The following is a 19,303-nucleotide window of genomic DNA, read 5'->3' on the forward strand; positions in this document are numbered from 1 at the left end:
AAGAATTAGAAATAAGTCTACTTGGTTATGTACTCAGGGAACAAAATAAGTCAAAGACAAACCACTTGACATGTTTATTATATTCTGTGTATCTAAATGTCCTTAAGGATTGAAACAGTCAAGAGCACTTGATTTTCAAAACATCATTAGCCTAAAAATTTCACTCCGTAGAAATTGTATGGTTTGATCTTAAACATCTCTCAGTGTTGTGGTGCTGAAGGATTAGGCACAGGCCTTTGGTGCTGTTGAGAAAAAGTTGGACCTTTAAGTTGGGGAACCTAAGAGAAAGAAGTTGGGTCCCTGGGGTGAGCTTTTGTAGAGAACTCTGGGACTGTGGCCTTTTCTGACTTTTTTCATGGCATCCATCATGATTACCTTTGGTAGAATACATCACATGCTCCCTTATCATGGTGTTCTCACAGTGGTCCACTGTAAGACAAATCTTTTTTATTTTATTTTATTTTTCTTTATTAAGAAATTTTGTACTCATTCCTCATGCTATCCACAGACCCCCCGTCCTCCCTCCTCCTACCCCCCTCAGCCCTCTGTCCCAAGCCACCCTGCATCCCCACATCCCCCAAATTGAGGTCTCCCATGGGGAGTCAGCAGGGCCCAGCTCACTGAGCCTAGGCAGGTCCAAGCCCCTCCCCACTGCACCAAGGCTGTGCAAGGCGTCACACCACAGGCACCAGACAAATCTTAAAGGGTCTTTTTAATAAAAAAAAAAAATATGGGAGCCAGGTATTGGGGTGAATGCTGAATGATCAGAGAAACAGAACAAGCCTCAGCCAATCTCACCTTGTCAATTCCTCAGCTGATCTTGTTTCCTCTGAGTCCTCACCCTAATGGATCTCAACTGAACTGGTGCTAAAAGCCTAAAAGCTTATAAAGCCTCTAGTTCCTGATCCTCATGCCTTATATACCTTTTTTGTTTCCTGCTATCACTTCCTGGGATTAAAGGCGTGTGTCATCATGCCTGGCTGTTTCCAATGTGGCTTTGAACAGATCTCTGCCTCCTGAATGCTAGGGTTAAAGGCATGTGCTACCACTGCCTAGACCTATGTTTAACATAGTGGCTGTTCTGTCCTCTGACCCCCAGATACGTTTATTGGGGTGTACAATTTATCAACAGCGGTCCCCAATAAGGAAAGGAAGCAACAGTGATGACAGCCTCTGAAACATCTGATAAAAGTAACTTCTTTCCTTTCCTCCATTAAAGTTAATTTCATGAGGTATTTTGTCACAGTGGTAAAAACTCAGCTAGCACAAGCAAGCTTCGACACACTAAACTATTGTGTTAACAATTTCCTCTGAAACATTCCCTACAGGACAGAGACAGGAGATCCATGAGACTGGAGAGGCCAGCCAACTTCACAAGTCAGGGAAAGCAGAAACTCTCCCCAGGGCCGCTACCCAAGGACACAGAGGGCCAAACTGCTGCAGAAGGTCAGGGCTGCTAAAAGGAGAGAGGATTCTGAGGTCTGCCAAGATTCAGGGAGCTCCTGGGAGGGGCTTTCGGGGATGCAGCTGCTTCTGAATCGTCTGTACACCTGTAAGTCACTCCCCAAAATCTCACTCGTTCAACAATGTGTGTGTGTGTGTGTGTGTGTGTGTGTGTGTGTGTGTGTGTGTGTGTGTGTGTGTCTATGATGTCTTCCCAGGGGGAAAAAGACTCACACAACAAAAGTCTACTAAAATATCAAAGAAACCAGCAACAGGATGGAAAGTTTAGACATAGACAAATGATGCATATAAAGTGTATATTTTTTTTATGAAAAACACTTCTATTAGGTTAATATTCTATAGAGGTTACAAGTTACTTAAAAAAATACCACATTTGTTAAGAATTACTTTTAAAATGCTTATGTTTACAGTATGATATAATCTTTTTTAATTGTTTCTTGTTGGACACAACACTAATTATCTCTATTTCCTGATTTATTAGGTTTTAAAATAGTACTATGTCTGTATGTTGATCAATTCACGACATTTCAGTCCAAAAATAGTATCTTTAGAAATGCAAAACACTTAAAGAAAACAGGGGGATTGCAAACATTGTTTAAATAAGTAGACCACAGCAATTGGCCTTGATAATTGTCTTAAGAATCTGAGCTCATTACACATTGTTAAATTAAATTGTGAAGTTATCAATTTTCTTCTTGCTTGTAAACTAAAACAGAAAAGCTGGAGAATCACTGAGGAAAAACCAGAAGGCATTTATGTAGCAAACAGCTTTTTCTTGTAGAATGTAGAGATAGTTACTAGAGGTAAAGACGTGGCCCCGTAATTTCCAAAATGCAGAATGGAAAAGAAACTATCTTTCATTACTAATCCATGAGTTCAAATGAATGTAGTCTTGATCACATTTGATATGGCAAACATTTAGATAAAATTTCATGATTCATTTCCTATAATTTTAAAAATTTTAAAGGCATAAATACACACACACACACACACACACACACACACACACACACACACACACACACACACACACACACCACTCTCCAGATAAGGACACCAGACTCATCACTTCCACTCCAGTTCCACTTGCTCCCACAACCTCCTGAGGGATACATGTTCCTTTCCTGCTGGCTGACCCTTCCCCTCCATGTAGGAAGGAAAGATTCCTGCCACCAACACATCCACACCTGCAGCTTGTTTGAGGACCCTGTGTCTTGTGCTTTCATGCCCTCCCCGCTCCCAGGTTGGGACCTCAGAGACCCATAGCCAGTTCACTCACTCCAGCTACTTGAGGGGAAGTTCTTAACTCCTGAGGACTATCTATGAGCATTTTTCCGACTCTGCATAAGTCTGCTCCACATGCCTGGGTTGAGCTGGGACCACTTCTGATACTCCATTCAAACCCCATCAGTGAGTTGCCCCAAGACTGAATGGATGGATGTACAACCTGATAAACTGTGCTAATAGGAAACCGATATCTAAACACTCATTCAACAAAGGGGAAGCACGATTTCTACACAAAAACACTACCAAAGACCTAATTCTATATCTTTAGTTCCCATCCAGAAAAAAAAAACCAACCAACCAAACAAACAAACAACCTACTAACCAACGCAATTGTCTCTGCTAAGAACTGGTACTCATACTTCAACTCTATCTCAAGAACTGTGGTCAACTGAAGAAAGCTGCCAGTGGAAGAGGTGGTCTTCCCCAGCGGGGTGCACACCAGTTGTCCAGGGCCAAATGATCAGCCCTGAAAACGTACAGGTGGCGTTATACAGCTGGAAACAAGTTATATTTAGTAATATACATCACATACAAACGTGCATGCAGTAACAACCAGTGGGAAAAAAACAAAGAGGTCATGATTGAAGGAGAGTGGGGGGGAGTGTATGAGGGATTTAGATGGAGGGTAGAGAAAGGAGGAGTATTTTAACTACAATCTCAAAAAATAAAGTTCAATTAAATAATACAAATACTGCTACCACAGTTACACTCTCTGAGAAAAACAACTTAAATGACACACAAACAAGAAATTCAAAACTGCAGTTATAAAGAACGCACAGAGAGTGTAAGTGCTGTGATGAAGACCATGCAACACACGGTTGAATGAAACAGTGAAAACCAATTCAAAACTGTAACTTAATAAAGAAAATCTCCGGAGAAAAGCCAAAATGAAGTAAAATTTTGAAGTGGAAAAAAAAAATTCAAAGAAAAAAAAATCCAAGGACCAAGTCACGAATAGACTGGGCCAGGAAGAAGAGAGTAGTATATCTTAGCCATTCCGACTAGGGTGAGATAAAATCTCCAAAGTTACTTTAACCCACATTCCTTTCATTGCGAAGGAAAAATGAATCCCTTTTTGAGGTATCATTTAGCCATTTATGTCTTCTATGTAGAACTCTGTTTAGATTCCTAGGTCATCTTTCAACATCCCTTGATTGTTTTTAGCTCTTTGTATATTCTGGCTATAAATCCTCTGATTTATAGCTGGCAAAGATTTTCTTTTGCTTTGGGGTTTTTTCTTCACTTGAATGATTTTTTTTTCTTAGCTGTTAAACAATTTTTAGTTTTATGAGGTCTGAGTTGTCAATGTTTGGCCTTAACTCCTTTGTTAATGGAGTTCTGTTTGCAAAGTCCTTTCCCTAGGCCCATGTCTTGTTAGGATACTAAGCTTGCACTTTGTAAGGTCTTTGGTACCGACTAGGTTTTCTCCTAGCAATTTCAGTGTTTGGGGTTTCAAACTGAGATCACCCATCCACTTGAATCTAATTTATGGGCAGGATTATAGATATGGACCCAGCTTCATTCTTTTAAATGGGGATATCCAGTTTCCCAGCACCATTTGTTGAGGATGCTGTCTTTTCTGCCAATGTGTGTTTTGTCTCTATGTCAAAAGTCAGATGGCTGTAGTTATGCTCACTCCTATTTGGGTCTTCTCTTTTTGTTCCATTGGTCTCTCTGTTTTTCAGTATAATATTGTTTTTATTTTCTATAGTTCTGAAACGTGTCTTTGAGTCTGCAATAGCTATCCATCCAGTATTGTTCTTTCTGCTTGGGATTGCTTTTGCTGTGTCTTGTGATTGGAGAGTTGCAGTCATTGATAGAGTTATTATTGAAAGCTATGCACAGACTGCAGTCATTGGATGTTTCCTGCTGGTTTATTTTCTTACCTGTGGTGTATGTTCATCACGTCATGGCTTTGTTTCCTTTCTAGAGTCTACTGGCTATGTTTGTTCCTCCCCTCAGTTCAGAATATTGCTTCCAGTACTCTCTTCAGTATCTTGTGTTTAGTACTAAATTTTTTAGGTTGTTTATGTCATGAAAAGTTTTTATTTCTCCTTCAACTATGCCAGGTAGTTTTTCTGGGTACATGTGTCTAGGTTGGCGGACATGGTCTTTTAGAATTATTGAACTCTAGGCTTTTCTGGCTCTTAGAGTTTTCTTAGGAAATCAGTTGTCATTCTGGGTGGGTTTTCCTTTATATGTGTCTTTTGGATGTTTTCTCTTGCAGCTTTCAATATTTTTTCTTTATTATGTATATTTAGTGTTTGACTATTATATACTACACGGTGTTTTTTTTTTTTTTTTGGTCTTGTCTAGTTGGGGTTCAGTGGCTTCTTTCATTTGCATGGTTATGTCCTCCTTTAGTTTGGGGAAGTTTTATTCTATAGCCTTCCTACAAGTCCAGTCTAAAACATTGACCTTGGATTCTTCTCTCTCTTCTATGCCTATAATTTGAAGATCCTGTGTTTTGATGGTGTCCCATATTTTCTGTATAGTGTCCTGCATTTCCCATATTTCCTATCCTGTGCTTATTAACATCTTTTATTTCCTTTGCTTATATTATCCAGCTCTTCTTTTTATGCATTCCATTTGTAAGGCTTTCCCCTGACTTTTCTAACTGGGACATTGAGTTTTACCTCTAGTAAATATGCAGCCTACACAATTAGAAAAAAAAGCTTTACCAGCTATATATCTGACAGAGGATTAGTATGTAGACATGGAAAAATGTAAAAAGGCCAAACATCAAGAAAACACACACTCAATTAATAAAGGAGGCACCAAACTAAATAGAAAGTTCTCCCAAGATAAGTGGCTGAGAAGTATTTCTCAAATGGCCAAAATTCTTAGCAACGAAATGCAAAATAAAATAACTTTGAGATTTCATCTTATCCCAGTCAAAATATCTAAGATGAAAACAAAACAAAAAACAAAAAAACAACAAATTCTGGTGTGGCCTTGGAGAAAGAACACTTACTCACTGGTGATAGGAATCACTTTGACAATCACTGCAGAAGTATGGAAGTTCTGGAAAAAGCTAGAAACAGATCTACTACATGATACAACTATACCACTTGAGCATATACCCAAAGGACTCTGTATCTTACTATAGAGATACTTGCTCATTCATGTTCAATGAGGCTCTATCTAAGATAACCAGTAATTTGAAAGCCTAAATATTAATCAATGAATGAATGGATAAGAAAATGTGGCACATTTACAAAATGGAATGTTATTCACCTGTACAAAGGAAAAAATTCCAAAATTTACAGGTAAATTGATAAAACTGTAAACAATAATTCTGAGAGAGGCAACCCAGACCCAGAATGACAAATAGCTATTTTCTCTCATTTGAGGATGTTAGCATTGAGTTTTTATATATACAAGTCTCATGTGAAATACCCATACAGGTCAGGAAATTAGTAAAGTGCCATGGCAAGAGGAGGTTTTCAAGAGATAGAAGACGGAACACAGTGATAGAAGGCAGGGTAGGAATAGAGGGTAGAGGAAGAAATTCAAGGAGGGATAACTAACACTAAAGACCTTCAGGAAAATGATAAAAAAAATTACTGCAGGACATTTCTAAAATTTAAGCATGTACATGTATTTAAAAAGCCAAAATATAATTACCCTATAATGCAGCATAAATCCCCCTACAAGAAACTATAGGCTAAAAACCAAAAATCCCAAAGTCAGGATTGGTTTACATTTATTCGTGTTGTTGGCTACTGAGGTCCCACAGACCTTCAAATATTAAAGTCTATTGTGATTGCTCTTGGCTACTGTCTAGAACTTGATGGTAACACCCCGAGACTGAAGATATGCCATACTTGAGTCACAGATACAGAGAAATCAAGTTGTTATGGGCCTTGGAGTCTAATCCCTACTACCTTTTATAGCCCTTAAAGGAGGTGTGCATTACCACCAGAGGAGAAAAGGTACTATCAATCTTATCCAGTTGTGAACCAAAGAGCTACAGTGCCACAGAGAGCATGAGAACAAACCACCACTGTCTGATTGGATTTATGACACACTCCACAACATGGAATATGCATCTACCAGTTACTGGGCCTGAGAACCTGTGGGTTGACAGATCGTAGGCCCTTGGGAGGACTTACTACGGGCACTCTACTAATGGTTCATGGCATGAAGTTCTAAGCCCGTTACCCTTGGAAAACAGCACCTCCTGTAACTCTCACTAGCAGCTGGAGTCGATCAACTGTCAAGATTCAACCTGAGCATACATACTCCTTCACAGTGATTTTCCTCGTGACCAGTTCTATAATATTTTTGGAAGCTGCCATGTTGTGTCCATTTTACTTGGAAGTATGACCAAAAGAACCAGAAATAAAAATATTCTTTTACCTGTTGTCAGATGTCCACTTTTAACAGATTTCTTTGGGTGCTGTGTATATGTAAGCCTGGTCACTTTATGTTGATGAGCAATATTTGAAGGCAATATGAAGGGAGAGGTTGAGCAGACTCCAGATTACCTAAAGAAAAAGGAGAGAAATAAGTTTTAAATGTATAACCGTATTCCATTGCCTCATTTGTCACTAGCATTAATTTACCCCAGTAATTCTGCACATCTTTTATAATGCCAATAATTAAATAAGTATGTGTATGCGTATAGATATGCTTGTCAGTCACATATATCTGTATATATGTACACACACACACACACACACACACACACACACACACACACACACGGAGCCAAACATGAAAAGTGGAAGACAAAGATAAATTATTTTCTTCAAAATTAATAACAAATTATAGGACCAGGATAAATAGCTCAGTGAATAAAGTGCTCTCTATGCCAGCATGAGGAACTCAACTCAACTCCCAGCATCCCCGCAAATAGTCCAGCATATGTTACTCTCTTAAGATTCTAGCTCTAGGAAGTGGAAACAGGAGGATCTCTGGGGCTGGCTAGCCAGCCAGTCTAGCCGGATGGATGAGTTCCAGATCCAAGGGAGAGACCCTTCATCAAAAACACTGAAAGGTTCCAGGAGAATGACAATGGGGGTTGGCCTCTGGCTTCCTTCTAAATTCACACACAAATGAACACACACCGGGACATATACAGACACATCACACAAGAATGGATTAGACAGGTTACATTAGGAAAAAGAAAATGTATTGACATTCATTAGCTACCACTCAATTCCTTTTATCTTTTTAAGTAATTTGGTGCTAAATCAGCTGCACGTGTGTGTGTGTGTGTGTGTGTGTGTGTGTGTGTGTGTGTGTGTGTGTGTCTGTGTCTATGTGTGTCTGTGTCTGTGTGTGTCTGTGTCTCTGTGCACATGTCTGTGGGTGTGTACATACAATATTTAACAAAGTAATTCTAAATACTATCAATAAACAGGTTTTAACAGTGCAACACTGTTTAAAAAATATTCTAGGGATCTGTTTTGAAATTCAAACTTCCTAATCAGGTCTACATGTCTAATAGATCAAATATCTTTATTCAAGATATTAATTTCAATATGGTACTGAACATATAAAATTTGGTATAACTTAATTTTGACCTGAGTAAGCAAAGGGAAAAAGTGAAAACTAGATTCTTCCAATTAAATAACCAGCCACCCACCTTGGTTATAGAGCTGCCTGTTATAAAGTATGGAAAGAAGACTTTGTGACCATTGGGTCAAGAGGATGAAGGATGTGTGGCGACCAATAAAGCGTGTGAAGAAGTCTTAAAGAAACTGACTGGATCTAAGAAACTGACAAGGAACAGAGCTAAAGGTTCACTCAGTCGACTTCCTGGGCCTGTAGAGTAGTTTGTGTGGGCTTTGGTCCTACTGGAATGCTTGGGAGTTGCCATAGTTTTCAAAAGCTGGGTAGGTCATGAACTCCAGCCTATCCCAAGTACCAGTCCATGTTAATGTAGGAAATCTTTATATCTTCTTTTTTCTCTGGCATAGTAAACTTTACTGAGTGCAGGGCATAGCCTCAGACGAAAGCCTGAGGCATCCCTGAAAACTGGGTTCTGACCCACAGGCTATAATTAATTGCTCATGTCTTACACACACTAGTTAAGAAGCAAGAATAAAAGGAACTCTGAGAAAAATCTCAGGATGCTACAAATTCTACATGCTCACCAATATGGATATGTCTCCGTGAAATTTTTCAGTGTACAATCTAACTGGTCCATATTTTTAAAAAAAGTCTATATCATAGGTACCTTTCAACAAATGGTTTAATAATCCAGAAGCCTCAACTCAGTTGTTTCAGATAATCTAGTTACATCCTTTCTCTACTGATTTTGATTAATCATGGTGTAGTTTATAGACACTTAGGCACATACACACATATACACATGATAAATGAACTTATTGTTAATTTTAACAATGCAGGATCATGGTTTAGGAATTTGTTTTTAATAAATGATTATTAAGAAAACAAGAATTTTAAATTTTTAATTTCATAAAGTAAAAATTGTGTAGATTTCTTTCCTCCTCCCCACTACAAAGCAATGCTAACTGTTGTAGCTATCACTGGCGGACATCATATTTTCTAATACTTTTCTTGGCTGTGCCTATATATGCCACATGCTTTATAGGATAGCTGAATAAATGATGCCTTAATGATTCTGTCACTTCTAGACATTCATTTAAAAGTTTTATAATCTAAAGCCTCAGTCTATTCAATGTTCTCTTGCATTCCACACTAAAGAATATCAGCACATTCCTTTATGAACTGTGAAGGTCCTTTCTTTAACTTCCCAAACCTTAACCAGATAGTGTCATATATAATCTTTAAAAATAAGATCCTGAAATAATTGACTCAGCAAACAAAGGCCTAGATTAAGTGTGGTTAGGAGGTGATTGGCTCCACTGTAAATCCCCCCAGAATTTTTAGATTAAAGCAGGAACTCTTTCTCACATATTCCCAACACTGGCCTATGTGTCAGCTAAGTAGATTAATATGCTCCATAAAGAACAACCATGTGATCTTTTTGTTCTCTATTTCTTCTTTCCTACACAAAACAGTATAACAATGCCAAATTAATGTACAGTGTTTTAAGTTGAGGTGCAAGCTCATCCAATTTAACACCAGGAACTAAGTAGAGCCGAATCTTTTCTTTTCCAACCTGTAATTGAATTAAAATTGAAATCTGATCCTGGGGGCTCTTCTCTTCTAAGCGGACCATCTTTTAAATCCTATTGACTGATTTACTTTCACATCCAGACAAGAAATATATCAATAGTACATGGCCCTCAAAATGTCAGCCACACAAAACCTATTTTAGGTGCAAACTCTTGCTGTAGTTAAAATGACTCAGAGTTCTAATTGATGTTAAGGGTCAAACTAACTGAAGATTTTTTTGGAACTGGAAAATTAAGGAAAAATAATAAACTAATGCATAATAAACCACGAAGAATTAGAAACGAACCATTCACACCAAACAATCACCCTGGCTTACTATGATATCATGCTCTTAGACTCACACTGACAACAATTGCAATAGTCTAAATGGTGGCTATGTTCATGTCCCAATTCCCAGGATCCGTAAAGGTACCTTGTACAGCAAATACATAAGGAGTTTAAAAACCTTTTTCTGTATTCCTGAGGTGAGATCTGCTTGCAATCACACTATCCTTAGACTAGAGAAACGGAGTTTAGAGAGACAGACAGACAGACATGGATGCAGAGCAGAAACTGAAGCGACCACAGAACAGAACATCAAGTAACAACAATGACCACCAGAAGCTTGAGAAGGCATGGAGCCAAGTCCTCTACACCTCTTTGGGGAGTTCTGTCCTGCGTGTTGGTCTCCATTAGTGTTAAGAGCGGGTCTGCATTGTTCCCAGCATGAGGCTTATACTAATGTCTTAAAATTTTCATGGGAAATTCCCATAATGTCATGGCAAATTGTTTCTAAAAGCCATAAACACAGGGACTGCACTGTAACATTGTCTCTTTCATGGATAATTACATAATCATACAAAGATATTTGAAAATACTTTTTAAGGAGAGTCATCATAAAAGGGCAAATTGTTTCATTCATTAAGAAAAGCACTAATCCAATAATATTAAAGTAATGCAGCAGATCTATATGACTGATGAGTGAAACAAAGGATAAAAGTAAATTACAAAAAGTAAAATGTGGTTCTATTTTACTTTATTAAATCTATTTTTATTTTTGATGCATGAGTGTCTTGCCTGCACGTATATGCATCCATCATATGCATGCAGCATCGTTGGAGGCCAGAGGGAGTAGAGGATCACCTGAAACTGCAGTTACAGATAGTCATGAGCCACCATGTGGGTGTGGAAACCAAACCCAGGTCATCTACAAGAGCAGAAGGTGCTCTTAACTGCTGAGCCACCTCTCCAGTCAGTTTCTATGTGTTTTAAAGTATGTACTGCACAGGTGTACCGGTATGTTGTTTGGCTGAGTGAACAATACCACAAAGTGTGGAGATACAGAAACAGTCTGACAATTATAATTGCTGGCCAGCATGCCTCCATATCTCATCTTTTGATCCTCTTTAATGCTAGATCTGACAGAACACAATTACTTTCCACCATCACCTTAAAATCTCATGGATAACAAGGCAGAAGAGGATATTGATGACCTCAATTTGCACAGACAGAATGCTGTTCATAGAAGTCTTTCCTTTGAATGCATTCAAATTCCAGAGATAATTGTTTGCAAATGAGTTTTCTTTTTTTCCTCTAAATTCCCTCCATTCTCCTGAAATAAACAAAAAACAAACAAACAAAAAAAGACAAACAACTCCTACTACCCCTCAGAGGGAATGGTCCACATTCCCTCAGTACCTGAATGGAAGTAACCATTGAAATCTCCCTGGGCAGGTAGGTAATCATTCTCCCATTAGTCACCACTGTACAGGTTAAGTAAGTTTATATGTACTACCTGAAATAGTGGCTCATGCCTGATGTTCTTGTCTCAGGTGGCTGACAAAGTTGGATCTCAAGTTTGAGGCCAGCCTGGAGGATGTGTAAAATCCTACCTCAAAACCAAACAAAAAATATGTCTTTTCCCTATTAATGTATCCGGTGCAGGCCCATTCAGGAAAGCTTCTGGAGGGGTCTAGGGAAGATTTTCCTTTAACCATGCAATGTGCATGTGGTTATATACACATACAAATTACCTAGAGCAACACATAAAAAGCTATCAACTGCAAATAGTTTTGGGAAGTAGCTGTATATAACTTGTGGGGCTTTAAAAGTGTTTATAAAGATTATATGATGAATGCATATTATTTTTCTATTATAAGCTTTATTACATAAAAGTGCTAAAATACAAAGCTTTAATATGCACATATAAATCTGTTCTTTATAAGATGGTTGTATTCAGTAGCTGGTTGTTCTATTTATATTAAAAGAGCCGAACCCAGTGGCACAGGGCTGTGACGATTTTAGGAATCATTAGAAATAAAAATCTTGCTCAGCCTTGATGCAGAGGGGAGGGGCTTAGTCCTGCCTCAATTTGATATGCCAAACTTTGTTGACTCCCCATGGGAGACCTTACCCTCTCTGAGGAGTGGATGTGGGGTGGGGTGGAGGGGAGGTGGGGGCAGGTAGCAGAAAGAAGGGAGAAAGGGGGGACTGTGGTTGGTATGTAAAATGAAAAAAAAACTTTTAAAAAAAGAAAGAAAGAAAAATCTTGACTGTAATCCTACCACCCAAACCGGACAGTCTGGTTCAAGTGATGAGACCACAGAGAGCTGGATCTTCCCCTATCAATACTGAATTTCTGATGAGACAGGACCTGGGGTATGCATAAAATGCTTAGAACTTCTCAGAACAAGGCCAGAACTTTCCTCCTCATGCCTATTGACAGTCTCAGAACAACATATAAGAAAACTTGAACAGGACTTGAGAGATTTGGGATTGTCCATTTGCAATCAATCTACATGGACATCTTTGATGTCCTGCTTCACTTCCTCTTGTGATAAACACAATAACCAAAAGCCATGTGTGGAGGAGAGGATTTGTTTTATCTTAAAGCTTACAGTCAATCGTGAAAGCAGTCAGGGCAGGACTTAAGGTAGGCACCTCATGGCAGAGGCCATGGAGGAACCCTGTTTACTCGCTTGCTCCTCCTGGCTGGTTTATCCTGCTTTGTTAGACAACCCAGGACCACCTGCCCAGGGGTAGCACTGCCCACAGCTGCCTGCGTCTTCCCATGTTAATCATTAATGAAGAAAACACCCCACAGACTTGCCTACAGGCCAACTCTGGAGAGGCATTTTCTAGGCTGAAGTTTCCTCTCCCCAGATGAACCTGGCTTGTGTCAGGCTGACCAAACAAACAAAAACAAACAGAAAACCCAAACCAAACCACACAACAAAAAAAGTATCACACTAGCCCTTAGATTCTTTCTCAATTTCAAAAGGATTAAATTAATACTGGCCTTAAGAAAGGATTCCTTAAAAATCCCTGGCTATTTCTAGCAAAAGTACATAGCCAGAGAATACTTTTCTGACTCTCCCACTAAAATACTCATTTTTCAAACATCAAATAAGAAAAAAAAACCGTATCATCATTATTATTATTATTATTATTATTATTATTATTATTATTATTATAGTCTCAATAATATGAATCAGAAATAAGCTAGAATCTACTCAAAGTTTCTGGGAGGAACAATACCATTCGAGCGGGATTAAATGATCACAACAGAGTGGGTCGGGCTGGCCAGAGACATGGGGCCACACAGTCTTTCGTGTCACCAAGATGAGCCGCTTCGGTCTACTGACTCCTCTAGCCACCGGACAGTGGGCCTCTCCTGTGAGCCATTGTTCCTTTCAGAATCCTGGGCACTTAGTTTCATTTATGACACATGTCTCTGTCACTCGGTGCTATGTCAGGATAGGTCACAGGATTCTACAGTTTCTGCCCTCACCTCCTCTGAGTCGTAATGTTACTATCATGAGGGAACTAGACTGTCAAAAGGCTCCCCCTGGACACTGGCTAGAAGTCATACTGTCATCTGGATAGGCTCCGGTACATTCCATAGACAAAGCTGTGAAAAGTATACAATAAACACGGTATTCATTATAAACTGTCCAGTGAAAATGAAGATATTAACCACTGTCAGCAAAACTCCAAGGAAGTATTGAAAAAATACCATAGTGGTGCTATTAGCTACAGTGCTCCAGTGAGAAGTGTAAGAAAATTATATGTCCTCAGAGTAGCTGAGTGTAGTCACACCATTATATAATAAATACAAAATACTTTCAGTTAATATTATATGCACAGTTACTTTCTTGCTCTTTTGGGTTTTTAAAAATATACTTTAAAATGGCCGGGTGGTGGTGGCGCATGCCTTTAATCCCAGCACTTGGGAGGCAGAGCCAGGCGGATCTCTGTGAGTTCGAGGCCAGCCTGGGCTACCAAGTGAGTTCCAGGAAAGGCGCAAAGCTACACAGAGAAACCCTGTCTCGAAAAACCAAAAAAAAAAAAAATATATATATATATATATATATATATATATATATATATATATATATATATATACCTTAAAATGGTTTTAATTAGTCAAATATGATCATAAAGTGAAATAAGTAAAAATAAGCCAAACGTATCTAAATGAAAAATATTTCCGTGTTGGCTTCTATTACTTTTCTGTTTTGGTTATACCTAAGTGAATTAATACGCCTGAATAACTATAAAGATTTGTAAGCATGTACCTAGAGAAGGCAACCACACAAACATACAGATGTAAATAACATTTTCTGATTGGCACCAGACTGTATAAATAATATTTACACAGTCACATTCTAGGTAAGTGTCAACGAACAGGGCACCTGGCACTTCAACATGTAGATTTGGGGCAGTATTATTTGGTAGCTGTGGGCCCTGTTCTGCAGACACAAAACTAAAGGACTTCCATGTCTTATTCGAAGCCTTAATATGTTCCCATAGGAAGAATCTCACTTTAGAACAAGGCTGTTAAAGGGTTAAACGCTCTGAGCCCTCTGCTGCCATCCATTCAACTCTGCTGTCTCCCTCTGGCTGTCATTATGTGTTCCACAGTGGGACTGGGATGTCTGCCCTCTAGTAGTCCAGTGATAACGCTTTTCCACTGACTTAAAGAAACAATCATTTTATAATTTCCAAAACAGGCAGAAGAAAGGAAACCTAGAGTTCTTTATAGATTTTGAAGGACTGTGTAATATTTAGTCAGGGTGGCGATAGAAACCTGTTGAAGGGAGTGACTGTGGGTTTGTGGGAACCTAACAAAGTGATCAATTTTCCTTTTTCCACTGCAGACGTTCTTCAGTGTACAGTGACACTCATCTCATAGACCTACTGGGAATTGAAAAGTGCCGAGTTGGGAAACATTGCCTGCCAACCGGAGGAGCATCACTGCTTAGCAATATGGCACATGATAGAGGAGATTGTTCCTTCTCACGACAGGGCATGTAACTGGGAGTCATATGATTCACCAGCGCCATCCAGCATTCAGGCGACAAGTCCAGAAAGAGCTTGGAGTTCAAAATTCACTTTCTACTGAGTATGTCCTAATCTTAAAATACCAAAGTAAAACAAGCAAAACAAAAACAAAAACAAAAAACCGTAAGTCAAACCTCACAGTTTGAGCACAGTTTATACATTCCTAGGTCAATCAAACTGTGTCAGTTCTGGTAAAAATTCACCCTCTGGTATTCATCCCTACCACGTTTCTCTGTAGGCAGCATACAGTTCTCGACTACAAACTTTAAGTGTGGCCATGTGACTTCTTTGAGCCATGGAATATGCCAGTGCCGTAGAAGCCACAACCAAAAGTAAGCTTAAAATTGTGTTGGCACATTCGACTTCACCCAGCCTCCTAAAATGACATCAGATCTCATTAGCCTGGATTCCTGGGGGAAAATAAAAACATTCCTGAAAGTCAGCAATCCTCGTAATAATCACTGGAGGCAATATTGGCAATGAATCTCTAAGAGGCAAGAAAAAAAGCAAATGTATGTTGTTGGGAGTGCAAAGACATTGGCATGGCTTTATAGAAGAGAGACTATCTGAGGTTGGGTACAGAAAACAGAGGCTGACTTGTGCACTCAGCTAGCAAGGAGGCACTATCAGAGAAGGTTAGGGAAATGGCAACTTATTTTAGAAAGCGGAAAATATCTGGTAAACCCCTTTTCCTGTGATGTCCTGCAAAGGTATTTGGGTCTCCGGGAAAGAGGTAAGGATAGGATGCTGGCAGCTTCAGATGTTGTAATTAACTAGATCAATCGGCGATTTTGAGAAGCTCAATCACCTTACCATATTTAGCAGGCCTGCAAACAGAGATGTCAAAAGAAAACTGACATGCATTAAGGGACATCTGAACTGGCCATCACAGTACCTCCAACTTTAAACACTGGGCAGAATCTTCAAAGGGCCTCAGCAAATACACCTTAGATAAGACTGGATTATTTTAATACTGCACTCAAATTTCATTTATTCTTCACTGTAATGTTTCATAGGAACACAGAGGAACATTTTTGAGCGACTACTGTCTACAGATGAACAACATTGGCTTCTCTTCGAAGGGAGGTTGTTATGTATCTCAGGCTGCTGGCTCTCAACTCCATGTGTGGCTGAGGATGACCTTGAACTGGTGATTCTCCTGCCTCTGTAGAATTACAGTCATGAGCCATCATGCCTGTTTTGTTCAGGTGTTTGTTTGTTTTTGTTTTGTTCTCTCTCTCTCTCTGTCTCTCTCTCTGTCTCTCTCTGTGTCTCTCTCTGTGTCTCTGTGTGTGTGTGTGTGTGTGTGTGTGTGTGTGTGTGTGTGTGTGTGCTGTAGAATGAACCCATGACTTCATGCATGTTAGGAAGCCTTCTATCAACCATGTTATAGCTCCAGTCTTGGGTTATGTTTCAGTTTTCTATTTCCTAATTTTGTTAGAAACTTCCATGTTTCACTTGGATGAAGTTATTTATAGTTTTTCTTTGTCATATCAAATGGTCAGTCTTATAACTCTGGTAGTTTGAGGCTACTAATACATACACAATAGGAGTTATCAAACACAAAAGTCTGAAGCTCTGAGAACATATGGAATGGCCCACATGGCTACTAAATAATGGACAGAATGGCAACTCACAGTGGAGACTGCCCCAGGCTGGACAAAGTCATGATTTAAAACTCTGTCAGTATGGTACTAAAATCCATGAAATTTCATCATCTTACTTTAAATGGTACACAACTACCAGAATTTTACAATTTTTTTTTAATTTTTGGAGCATGGCTACAGGTAATTGGAACTGCAGAAAATGAAATTACAGATAATGGAAACTACAGCCTTTTCATGTCTGCTCATCTTTAACCTTGCATCAAAACTAAGTTAAGTCAAAAGCAAAGTTACCAAGACAGGGCAAACATCAAACTGTGAGCCTAGTCTTAGCATACTTTAAATTTTTCTTTATCTTATGTGCATTTTATTACTAGATTAAATTGACAAAGTAAGGTTTAACATTTTTAGTGTACAGCATGATAAGAGGGATACACGGATTGCCCTGGCAAGTGGAAATAGAAGAGATCTCCATGAGCAAACTGGGGGTGGGGGGGGCCAATGAAGGGTAGGGGATGGGGGATGAGAATATAAGGGAATGGGATGGTTGAGCTGAAACAGGGACAGAGTGGGAGAGCAAGGAAAGAGATTCCATGTAGAACTATACATTGTGGAATGGTTAAATCAAGTTACTTGACCTATCATTTGGCAAATAGCATTATTTTATGAGAACATCTAAACAGTTTTTTTTTTCAGTTAAAAAAGAAAATCTGTTGGAAGGAGATAAGTAGAGATCACAAATGGCTGAAAGATGTTTAAGGAATTGTTCAACATCCTCAGTCATCAGGGAAGTGAAAATCAAAATGACTCTGAAATACCATCTTACACCTGTCAGAATGGCTAAGATCAAAAATACTGATGACAGCTTATGTTGGAGTGGATGTGGAGCAAGGGAACACTCCTCCACTGTTGGTGGGAGTGCAAACTTATACAGACACTTGGGAAATCAGTATGGTGGTTTCTCAGATTATCAGGAATCAATCTACCTCAAGACCCAGCTATGCCACTCTTGGGTGTGGTATTGTATTCCCCAAAATATTGTGCATGCTAATAAACTTAGAGACTCAGAGACAGAGCAGCCACAATATTAAACATAAAGGATAGGCAGTGGTAGCACACGCCTTTAATCCTAGCATTCCAGAGGCAGAAATCCATGTGTTCAAGGATACAGACAGGCATGGTGACTAATCTTTTTTTTTTTGTTTTTGTTTTTTTTTTGTTTTGTTTTGTTTTTCGAGACAGGGTTTCTCTGTGTAGCTTTGCGCCTTTCCTGGGACTCACTTGGTAGCCCAGGTTGGCCTCAAACTCACAGAGATCCGCCTGGCTCTGCCTCCCAAGTGCTGGGATTAAAGGCATGCACCACCACCACCCGGCTGACTAATCACGTCTTTAATCCCAGAAAGCAAGCCTTTAATCCCAGGGAGTGGTGGTAGAAAGCAGAAAGGTTTATAAGGCGTGAGGACCAGAAACTAGAAGCATTTTGGCTGGTTAAGCTTTTAGCTGGTTAAGCTTCAGGCTTTCGAACAGCAGTTCAGCTGAGAGCCATTTGGGATGAGAACACAGAAGCATCCAGTCTGAGAAAACAAGACCAGCTGAGAAGTTGGCCAGATGAGGTTAGCTGTGTCTTGTTCTGGTTCTCTGATCTTCCAGTTCACCCCAATACTGGGCTCAGGTTTGATTTTATTAATAAGAACTTTTAAGATTCATGCTACACTTGGGCATATACCCGAGGAAGGCTTAATCATACCACAAGGACACATGCTTAACTATGTTCATAGCATCTTTATTTGTAATAGCCAGAATCTGAAAACAACCTAGATGCCCCTCAACTGAAAATTTGATAAAGAAAATGTGGCACATATACACAATGGAGTACTACTTAGCAGTAAAAAACAAAGATATCATGAAATTAGCAGGCAAAGGGATGGAACTAGAAAATATCATCCTGAGTGAAGTAACCCAGACTCAGAAGGAAAAACATGGTATGTACTCACTCATAAGCAGATATTAGATGTAAGGCAAAAGATAACCAGACTACAACTCACAGCTCCAGAGAAGCTAGCTAACAGGGAGGAGCCTAAGAGGGATGCACGGATTGCCCTGGGAAGTGGAAATAGAAGAGATCTCCATGAGCAAACTGGGGGTGGGGGGGCCAATGGAGGGTAGGGGATGGGGGATGAGAATATAAGGGAATGGGATGGTTGAGCTGAAACAGGGACAGAGTGGGAGAGCAAGGAAAGAGATTCCATGATACAGAGACACATCATGGGGACAGGGAGAAACAGGGTGCTAGGGAAGTTCCCAGGAATCCACAAGGATGACCCCACCTTAGACTACTAGCAATAGTGGAGAGGGTGCCTGAACTGGCCTACTCTGGTAATCAGATCAGTGAATACTTTAACTGTCATCATAGAGCCTTCATCCAGTAACTGATGGAAGCAGATGCAGAGATTCACAGACAAACAGCAGGCTGAGCACCAGGAGTCCAGTCAAAGGGGGATTCTGTGAGCAAG

General features: G+C 39.5%; 1 protein-coding gene across 15 annotated transcripts in view; it reads right to left on the reverse strand.

Annotated features, from left to right (window-relative positions):
* Slc16a7 (solute carrier family 16 member 7) overlaps nt 1–19,303 on the reverse strand; it is a 165,253-nt gene that overhangs the window by 70,295 nt on the left and 75,655 nt on the right. For all 15 annotated transcript variants that reach the window (XM_052753514.1, XM_052753505.1, XM_052753511.1 and 12 more), the window contains one exon: nt 7,114–7,241. The gene's annotated coding sequence lies outside the window, so the exon portion shown is untranslated. The remainder of the gene's footprint in view (nt 1–7,113; nt 7,242–19,303) is intronic.

This window comes from Peromyscus californicus, unplaced genomic scaffold, assembly GCF_007827085.1.
Source record: "Peromyscus californicus insignis strain IS unplaced genomic scaffold, ASM782708v3 Scaffold_24__1_contigs__length_46423439, whole genome shotgun sequence".
Classification (NCBI taxonomy): Eukaryota; Metazoa; Chordata; class Mammalia; order Rodentia; family Cricetidae; genus Peromyscus; species Peromyscus californicus.